Raw genomic sequence first — 11,517 nt, 5'->3', positions numbered from 1 at the left:
TAAGTTTACTATCTAAATATATACCAAGAAATTTAACGTTATTTGAAACATTCAGAAATGAGGTATCTCTTAAGCTGAAAAACATGAACTGTGTTTTATTTTCATTTAATAAAAAACCATTTGCTCTGAACCATTTTGATGCTTCAGTGATGGTATTTTCTGTTATATTTTTTAACAATTCAATGTCAGGTTCATTGTTGATAAAGGTTGTATCGTCAGCATATAAGATTGAATGGGAACTTACATTAGATGGTAAATCATTAATCATAATCAGAAAAAGCAGTGGGCCAAGCACCGAGCCCTGAGGCACACCACACAGGACATCGGCTACATTGGATCTATCTTCATTAATACAAACAATCTCTTTACAGTGCTCCAAAAAAGACCTAAGACTACATTGATGTCTTAAAGCATTAATTGTCATCTCTCAAAAGTTTGGTGCTGTCGGCCCAGTGCCTGGCTGTGGTTTCAATTTTATTGCAAAGACATTTCTCATTGGCCTTAATATCTGTATCTACCTGTTTAAAACGGTTTTCAGTCGTTTCTGTGAACGATTTAAGCTTTTCATGTAAGCTGGAAAATTGTTCATTGAACTGAGTGGTGGTGTCTGTAGAGTCGGCAGACTTGCCAACACTACGCACACTAATTGAAAGAGGCGGCCAAGATGCACGCGCTAACTCACGAAGGATGGAGTGAGGTCTGAAACAGGAGACTTAATGAATGCTATAAAGAAAAGTACGTAGCTTCTGGACTACTTAACTTTTAATCCTTTGTATACATCGTTCTTGATGAGACATCTGGAGATTGTGGCGATACAAGTGAGACTCTTTAGATACAAGCAATCTAAGGCTAATGGCGCCTTGCTAGGTCGTAGACATGAACTTAGCTGAAGGCTATTCTAACTGTCTCTCGGCAAATGAGAGCAAAGGCTTCGTCCGTATAGTCGCTAGCAACGTCGTCGTACAACTGGGGCGAGTTCTCGTACGTCTCTCGAGACCTGCCGTGTGGTGGTGCTCGGTCTGCGATCACACAGTGGCGACACGCGGGTCCGACATGTACTAATGGACCGCGGCCGATTTAAGCTACCACCTAGCAAGTGTGGTGTCTGGCAGTGACACCACAGTGTCAATTGGTTTGCCTCGTATGCTGGAAGTTGTTCATTGAACTGAGTATTTTGTTTACCCATCATTAAACTGAGTATTCTGTTTAACCATCATTTGCATGAGATTTTGAAGCATTGCTTCCATATTCTTTTGAATCGATGCGTCGGGTGTCACTTGTGTTGTGGTGTGAAGACATCATCTACAATGATGTGCGTCTCGTATGTTGCATTATCTGCATAATTACTGGTAATGGAACCTGATGGATATTTAAAAACAGATTGAGTAATTTGCACTAGTGTGTCCTCTGACACACTATTGGCATTCTGGTTGACTATACAAGAATTGGGAAGTTCATTAACCAGATTCGGTAAAAGGTCCCGTTCTGACACCTGCGTGTTAGCAATATCTACCTCTGCATCATTCGCTATGCCAGAATAGACGATCTGTGCAGATGGTAAATTAGGTGAAATCATACTGTTAGTAAACTGTACATTATTTTGGGAAACGAAACTCACGTTTTCTGTGGTGCTTTGCAGCTGCTGCACCGCAGAGTGGTTACTATCATTCTCAACATTGTTGTCAATAATCGGAAAATCGTCAATTTCGGTATCAATAATTGTAAGATTTTGCACCTGAACCTCGACACTTCTGCATGGCATTTAAATCAAATACAGAGTACAAATCCAAAAACAAAAATTTCTACAACCAAACCAATGAAAAAAGCAAGGCGGTGCATAAGAATGCCGATGAACTGTGGAAAAATTTTGTACCCCTTAGTAAGCTGCGTTGTGCAAAAAAAAAAAAAAAAAAAAAAAAAATCTAACTGCTATTATCGCTACAGAGTGGTTGAGAGATCAGAATATATGTACCTCACTACACTCCTGGAAATTGAAATAAGAACACCGTGAATTTATTGTCCCAGGAAGGGGAAACTTTATTGACACATTCCTGGGGTCAGATACATCACATGATCACACTGACAGAACCACAGGCACATAGACACAGGCAACAGAGCATGCACAATGTCGGCACTAGTACAGTGTATATCCACCTTTCGCAGCAATGCAGGCTGCTATTCTCCCATGGAGACGATCGTAGAGATGCTGGATGTAGTCCTGTGGAACGGCTTGCCATGCCATTTCCACCTGGCGCCTCAGTTGGACCAGCGTTCGTGCTGGACGTGCAGACCGCGTGAGACGACGCTTCATCCAGTCCCAAACATGCTCAATGGGGGACAGATCCGGAGATCTTGCTGGCCAGGGTAGTTGACTGACACCTTCTATAGCACGTTGGGTGGCACGGGATACATGCGGACGTGCATTGTCCTGTTGGAACAGCAAGTTCCCTTGCCGGTCTGGGAATGGTAGAACGATGGGTTCGATGACGGTTTGGATGTACCGTGCACTATTCAGTGTCCCCTCGACGATCACCAGTGGTGTACGGCCAGTGTAGGAGATCGCTCCCCACACCATGATGCCGGGTGTTGGCCCTGTGTGCCTCGGTCGTATGCAGTCCTGATTGTGGCGCTCACCTGCACGGCGCCAAACACGCATACGACCATCATTGGCACCAAGGCAGAAGCGACTCTCATCGCTGAAGACGACACGTCTCCATTCGTCCCTCCATTCACGCCTGTCGCGACACCACTGGAGGCGGGCTGCACGATGTTGGGGCGTGAGCGGAAGACGGCCTAACGGTGTGCGGGACCGTAGCCCAGCTTCATGGAGACGGTTGCGAATGGTCCTCGCCGATACCCCAGGAGCAACAGTGTCCCTAATTTGCTGGGAAGTGGCGGTGCGGTCCCCTACGGCACTGCGTAGGATCCTACGGTCTTGGCGTGCATCCGTGCGCCGCTGCGGTCCGGTCCCAGGTCGACGGGCACGTGCACCTTCCGCCGACCACTGGCGACAACATCGATGTACTGTGGAGACCTCACGCCCCACGTGTTGAGCAATTCGGCGGTACGTCCACCCGGCCTCCCGCATGCCCACTATACGCCCTCGTTCAAAGTCCGTCAACTGCACATACGGTTCACGTCCACGCTGTCGCGGCATGCTACCAGTGTTAAAGACTGCGATGGAGCTCCGTATGCCACGGCAAACTGGCTGACACTGACGGCGGCGGTGCACAAATGCTGCGCAGCTAGCGCCATTCGACGGCCAACACCGCGGTTCCTGGTGTGTCCGCTGTGCCGTGCGTGTGATCATTGCTTGTACAGCCCTCTCGCAGTGTCCGGAGCAAGTATGGTGGGTCTGACACACCGGTGTCAATGTGTTCTTTTTTCCATTTCCAGGAGTGTATTTTAGTATCAAAGATTTCACAAAGCAAATGAATGGTAGAGCTGTCGCCAAGCTGAACGTTCCTTGTAAATTTTTGATAGAAATACTTTAATGTCATCTTTTTTAAACAGTTTATTGCGTGACTGAGGAATGGATACATAACTGAAGTTATTGTGTAGCGTGTTGTTAATTGCAAGCAGTGTACGTACTCTGTGTTAGTGTTAACAAAAACTTTATACGCATTGATTGGGCAATGCAATCACAATACCAATAAAGAAATATAGTCACTGAAAAATACATTCAGCCCCTTAGGCACTGAATCCTCTGGCCCTGTTCAAAACTGATAACTTTGTTCCCTATGGACATAACAAATAAATTAAACTATTTATCCCTAAAGCAGCAATGGTGGAACGCGATATATTCTGCTCTCTCATAAAAAAATAAAAACATACTACGTACAGGCTCAGCGGTGGGCAATGATGGCATGGCAGTAAATTTTGAAATGTACACGAAATTCTATTGGCTGATAAAGGAAAACATTTAAAAAAAAAACCAATGTCTTTGAGAAACATACGATCTGGACAGGGAGGCGGTACTGATTGTGGTGAATTACTAACACTGACATTTCTAGTGAAACTGTATTCCAAGTTGAGGTTGGCTTTTTTTTACAGCATTTTTTGCTCTGTATTCATTTTAACCATTTACATTTTAATATACCGATAACATCTGACAATTGAAATTACATTACTCAGAAAAATTACATCCTTTATACTAATTGATTCACAAACAATGAGATTTATACAGCAAGCATTATCTAACCTTAATAAAAAAGCATAAATACAAATCATCAAATTACATATACCAGTGTTAACAAATCTTAGAAACATTACAAATGGGAGATTCTAGGTAGCATTTACATCAAATCAGTTTACGTACAATCTGGGGTTACTCAACAGTTACAAATTATCAACCAACTCATTTACACTAACGCGCTGGCTAAACGAGAGTCTTAAATATTTAACATCTTTACCTTGCTTGCGTGAAGATTTCTGCTCCCATGTTTCTATTTCCAATAATACATGTACTCGTAATTCCTACATTGTACTCTAACACTTGGTGCCTTCACAGAGCACACCACAAAAACTGCCTACTCCATCCTCTTTCTTCACAGACAGCTACCCACTGCTCTCTTAAGCCAACGCTACAATCTCAGACAAAACAATGGCGGATTTACATGTAGACCCACTGGGCAAGGGCCTAGGGGCGGCACATTAAGGGGGACGACATTTTTGCTGTGTACTCATTTTAACCTTTTAGGTTTTAAAATAACTGCGCTTACAAACGACAAATTTTTTTTTATATTGTTAAACAATTTGCTACTTTAAATAAGCCTTAAGAACGAAATTCGACATTACAAGCTTGGAAATATACATAGTTTACTTGGTGATTGAATGGAAATTTAACATTGGGTTTCTGTCTGGTATCATCTTCATGATTGTTCAAAATATTTTGAAGTAAGCTGTAAAGTCGCCAATCTACAATACAATGTTTGAAACGTTCTTATTCTGAGAATTTTGTCAGCTTTTACTTAACCATACAATATTTTCTCCGTGAAAATACCGGGACCTCTGAAAAGCTGTGATGAACTAATCAGCAGTTTCTGAAATACTGTTTCATGTGTGGGTCTCAGTATGCAAAACCTGACTCTACTTAGATTTCTTGTAGAAATTACAGGAAAGTATCAACCTCTGTTACTGTAATTAATGTGAAAGCTCTGTGCTCTTCAATATCTGAGCTTTGATTTAATGACACCCATTTAACAAAACATGTTGATACTTGGAAGGTTTTATATTTTTAAACACTTGTTTATATGAAAAGAACATAAGTAGAATACCTAATAATGTGTGAAATACACTTCGCAACAGTTTAAAAATTTCATTTTTTTTATTTAGTTACTTTTTTTGGCAAGAAAAGAAGAAGAAACCAACCTTCGTTTGTCTCATTTATTGTGCCGTAGCCAGCACGATATCAAAGTTCCCACTCATGGCAATCGAATAGTACATGGTATTGCAAATTTTATGTTGGAACAAAAGGTGCATTTGCGTGTAGACATAACAGTAGTTTTCACACAAATGACAACACACCACATCAACTGCCAACAAGACTATTTAAACTTTGTAGTCTGTCTTTTCTGCCCACAGAAACCGCTAAAATGTTATAAGAATAAGTGGGATAAGAGACGATCCACCACACCTCACTGCAAGAAATCGCAAAAATTATTTTCTTTTTAAATTAGAAAGACAGTCCCAAGAATATTCAGAACATATTTGCGTCCCAGCTAAAATTCCGGCGACACGGGAAACGGAAGTCAAAAAAGGGACTCCCGTTTTCTTTACGAGACGAATTCCAGCCGGCGGGTGCGCTTCTACTGTTCACTGACAACAGAGAAACGGACGACAATGAAATTAAATTATTCCACATTGTCGTTCTTTCATAGCACAGTTACGTCAAGTAATCCGAGTTGGTCAGTTCACCGCTCCGTGTTTAAAGGAAAAATCTTTGTGCACATGTGCCGTGTTTAAAGTAAAATGCTTTGTTCTCATGAGCGGTGAAGTACGATTGGAACTGGATACAGTCTTGCTTTCCTTTTACAAATTTTTTTCTTTTGTTTTGACTGTTGGTTGACAATTTTGTAAGTGCCTTAACATGAATAACAGCGAAAAAGGCAAACGTGCAAAATTAAGTGGGGCGAAATTTCGGAAATTATCGAAGGAAAGGCGAGAACGAGAAGCCAATGTTCTAAAAACGCTTGGAAGAGGAGATAAATTATTCACAAAAAATGTTGCTGGTTCGACTTTGAGTTCAAGTAGTACGGATGATATTTCTGCCACTGCAGCTGTTGTAAAAGAAGTAAATACAGACGAAACAGAAGTTAAAAACGAAGGAAAGGAAATTGTTCCTGAGTCGAGTTTCACTAAAAACTAAGTGTCGAGTCAGACATTATAAAAAGAAATAACCTCGTTAATGATGATCTTGCATAATGGTGTGTCAATGAATCAACAATTGACATTCTCTTACAAGGTGGCATTAATCAAAATTGTAACGCTGATTTTTCTAATTCAAGAAGATCAACAGGCAATAAAACCAGATATTTGAACAAAATAGTATGCCACCGTGGTGCATCAACTTTGCGTGATTTCTAATATACTTCTGTAACAGCGGTGCTGTTTTTTGTGCACCATGTAAATTGTTCGGAGGTAAGGCCGCGATTATACTAATGGTATTGCAGATTGGAAAAATATTTGTAATTTTTTATCTCATCATGAAAATTCGCTTGAACATAAAAATTCTGAGCTATCACTCTTAACAAGAAAAAAGTCACTTGTAACAACACATAACCATTTCGAGTCACATGTTGAGACAGAAAATACGTACTGGCGCAGTGTTTTGAAAAGGGTGTTTGCAGTAGTGAAGAAGCTAACAAGTCGTGGACTACGATGTCGCTTGAACTTATTGCCGAGTTTGATCCTTTTCTCGCACAGCTCACTGAACAATATGGAAATCCAGGGCAGGGACAAACTAGTTATCGTTTTTCAACAATCTGTGATGAAATGATAAAGCTTCTTTCTGAACGAAAAAAACGAATTATCATAAGTGAAATAAAACAGGCCAAATATTCCTTTATAATGGTATATTCTACTGCGGTCATTTCGCATATTGATCAATTATCTTTCATATTAAAATATGTGAACGAGAATGGTGAACCTGTTGAACGTTTCCTTCTGTTTTTACCAAACCTGGGACATAATACTAAAAGTCCTGTCTACAAATTCCATTGACATTACTGACTGTAGAGGCCAGTCATACGACAACGTAAGCAAAATGTCAGGAACCTACTCTGATTTGCAGGCACGCATTAAAGAACAAAATACGAAAGCGCATTATGTACCTTATTCAGCACATTCTTTGAATTTAGTCGGCACTAGTGCTGCAAGCTGTAGTCGAGAAGCATGTTCATTTTTCAATTTAGTGCAAAACCTGTATAATTTTTTCTCTGCTTCTACACAGCTCTGGGATAAACTTCTTTCTTTCATGAACCAGGAAGCAAAACGGTAAAAAGTTTATCAAAAACACATTGGTCAGCAAGAGAGAAAGCGTTTATAAGTCTATATGAAAACTGGGAATGCGTTACAAGTGCCCTCACACATATTGCTAATAATAGTTTGAAAAACCACTTGTGGGAAATGAGGCTTCAGCTTTATTGAATCGACTCAGCAGTCTAGAAACAGTATTCATGATGACAGTTTGGAAGGACATACTCCAGAGATTTAATAGTGTAAATATTGATACTAAAATAGTGCATGAATGATTTGAATCACTTGTAGGATGTATTGCATCTATTCGTGGTATGTTAGGCTATTATGAAAATAAATCCATGGAGACTGTGACTGATATAGACTATGAATGCACCTATAAAAGATCACGAACACGCAGACTTCATGATAACGAAGAAGCGTACTCTGAAGAAGTTTTTCTGACTGGAAGGGAAAAATTGAGAGTCAAAACATTTCCCCCAGTACTCGAGAACTTGTACGCCGAATTAGTGAGGAGGAAGAAGCAAAGCTATAGAACACTGTTGGCCTCCGTCACAATTTTCAGTAACCTTAAGAACAGTTCACCTGGCGATATTGTTGAACATGCAGCAAAACTCCAAGCGTCATATGACACAGATTTAGAGCCTTCCTTCCCTAGTGAATGTGTACATTTCGCGGAACTTTTGAAAGCTTCTGAGATTAGTGATATACCCAAATGAGTAAATTTTTACGAAAAGAGAGGTTTCAGTCCGTGTTTTCGAATGCTGACTGGCACTTACAAATCGTTCAGCGTAACGCTCGTTTTCGGCTCTACGTTGTCTGAGGAGAGATTGAATCTTTTGTCCATTCTTCACATCGAAGCCGACCGTCTGAACTATGAAGATATGATCAACGAGTTTTCTGCCGTCGAAGCCAGACGCAAACTTTGCTGACAGGTGAGTTTGTTTATTTATTCATATTAGTTTTAAAAATTTAAGATTATAATGTGATTTTTTTATAACTTAGAGCACATTCATTCGATTTACAAACTAGGTATTACCTGTTTATTTTACAAGTGCTGATGGCAGAACGCGGAACTAAACCTCGTTTACGTGCAGACGTGACCGAAGGCGCCCGACAATACTAAACAATACCCGAATGACCCAGGCTGCTAGGCGCTGTACATACAAGTCATACTAATGCGTATTCTTGGCGTCTGTCGAAATGTATAGTTATCGCGGAAAAATACGTTATCGGAGAGTACTCTCAGACGAAAAAGTGATAATAAATAACGTAGTTCAGTTCTGTCGATACGTCGGAGCTTTGCTGATACCGTTAGAAAGAGCTATGATGAGAGGAGTAGCTGCAGTACAAAAATGTTCAGCCCTTACGTGGATTAAAGGTATTGTGTACTCTTACTACGCAACATCTAGCTACACAGACCCTAATGCTTTACACGTTAACTATTACATTATAAAACAAATTTGATTTTTCCACACTAGTCTGTAAAATTATGTAATAGCAAATCCAGTTCTGTGTTTGTTCGTCTGTATTTAGTTATTAGTTCGTGTACCGAAATCTCTATTTCATTTTCGAATTCGAATTGCTCTGAGCACTATGGGACTTAACATCTGAGGTCATCAGTCCCCTAGAACTTAGAAGATCAGATGTGTGTGAAATCTTATGGGACTTAACTGCTAAGGTCATCAGTCCCTAAGCTTACACACTACTTAACCTAAATTATCCTAAGGACTAACACACACACCCATGCCCGAGGGAGGACTCGAACCTCCGCCGGGACCAGCCGCACAGTCCACGACTGTAGAGCCTTAGACCGCTCGGCTAATCCCACGCGGCCTAGAACTTAGAACTACTTAAACCTTACAGGTAAACAGCCTTATGGTACACTGGTTCCTAGTATGCCATTTGTGTTGAGTACTAGAAGGAAGAAGAAATTGAATGCAGATGAATACCTTTTCATATGGGCTAAAGTTGGTAATGGAAACTGTAAAATAAAGATTAATGGTGACTGTATGTTATATTACAGACAATAAAGTTTGTCCTACCCGAGAACCATCCTTATCTATCCCGTGAGATCTTTATTTTACAGTTTCCATTACCAACTTTAGCCCATATGAAAAGGTATTCATCTGCATTCAATTTCTTCTTCCTTCTAGTACTCAACACAAATGGCATACTAGGAACCAGTGTACCATAAGGCTGTTTAGCCAGAATTCCTGCTGTCTCTGCTATCCTCCATGTCTTCCATGTAAGAATATTTGCATCTGGAAACGCTTCAAGGCCACCATAGTCACAATGATTGCCCCATACTACAGCAAGTGTGAGCCATGTACTACCTCCAAACACGGCTTGTACATCACATGTAAAGTTCAAACGTAGTCCACGAAATACGTTTGGACCTCCAATTAGCTGTTGTTTATTGAACTGCCCAGCAAGATCAATGTCTATCGCCTTCAGAGAACGATAAACAGGAACGCTGCGCCGCCAGCGACGACGGTAACCACGTCGCCCAGGCATTGCTGTGGCACGTTAATACACATCCATGCCCGAGGCAGGATTCGAACCTGCGACCGTAGCGGTCGCGCGGTTCCAGATTGAAGCGCCTATAACCGCTCGGCCGCACCGGCTGGCTAGTTCATTTTCATTTCTTACGCTTTCCTATAAATTCACGTATTAATACCGAACGTGTTTTTCTATCTCCTACGCATTCAAGTTATTAGATCGTAAAACGACAGTTTAATTTTAATTTTGAACGCGTCTCTGTAAAAGGACGTATTAATTTCCAATGTATGACACGTTCGCTTCAATTTTTAGATCGTAACACAGCTTTATTATTTTCATTTTCAACGGTCTCGTGTAAAAGAACATATTCTGCTATCTTGGTTCAGCAATGACAGATGATCTCTCCCTGGATGACGACATAGATGCACGAATAGGAAAGACTGCCAGTACTTTCGGGAAGTTCGCACACGAGCATGGGACAACAAGCATCTTACATTGTCGACAAAAATACGTGTGTATGAATCACGTGTGCTGAGTACTCTCCGGTATGGAAGTGAGACTTGGACGTCATATGCCAAAGAGGAACGAAAACTCAACGCCTTTCTCCTGCGGTGCTTACGGAGCACCTTGGGAATACCATGGAAGGATCATGTGACAAATGGTATGGTCCTGAAAACAGCAAAACATCGGAGGATCACTGCCACGTTCAAGCAACGTCGCCTGCGATGGTTAGGACATCTGCATCTTATGGACCACTCCCGCCGCACATTACTCAGTGAATAGTAGGAGCAAAGAGACCTCGTGGAAGACCTTCACTACGGTTTAGGGACTGCGTCAAGCGTGTTATGTGCGCATTTAATATTGACAGTGACAAGTGGGAGCAACTCGCTGACGATCGCAGCAAATGGAGGACTCTGACTGCAGATGGCAGCAATATGCACGACCAAATATGGCTTAACAACTTAGCTGCAAAACGATAGCGCAGACAGGAGCTTATGACTAACCCTCCTGCTGGAGCGACTCATATTTGCCTCGGTTGTGGTCGCCAAGTCGGCTGTCGCATCGGACTTCTGAGCCACCGCGAAAATGTCTCCAGGATGCCTCTTGAATCTTCCGATAGGATGATGATGAAGACCCATACTCCTTGGCGGAGCACAGAGGACGATGCGGGAGACCCGCACCACCGTACTAGGCAAGGTCCTAGCGGAGGCGGTTTGCCATTGCCTTCCTCCGACCGTAACGGGGATGAGTGATGATGATGAAGACGACACAACAACACCTAGTCATCTTGAGGCAGGTGAAAAATCCCTGACCCCGCCGGGAATCGAACCATGACCCTTTGCTCAGGAAGCGAGAACTCTACCCAAGACCACGAGCTGCGGACTCCGACAGGAAGCACCAGGCCATTACATGGTATCATATTCGGGTGCCACATACAAGTGTACCCCAGTAGATTCCTTTCACACCATATCCCACACATTTTCGATTGGCGACAAGACTGGTGAACTGGCGGGCCAGGGCAAAAGGCTGACGTCCTGT

The sequence above is a fragment of the Schistocerca nitens genome, chromosome 7, assembly GCF_023898315.1.
Source record: "Schistocerca nitens isolate TAMUIC-IGC-003100 chromosome 7, iqSchNite1.1, whole genome shotgun sequence".
Classification (NCBI taxonomy): domain Eukaryota; kingdom Metazoa; phylum Arthropoda; class Insecta; order Orthoptera; family Acrididae; genus Schistocerca; species Schistocerca nitens.
Note: the sequence above shows the minus strand (reverse complement) of the source record.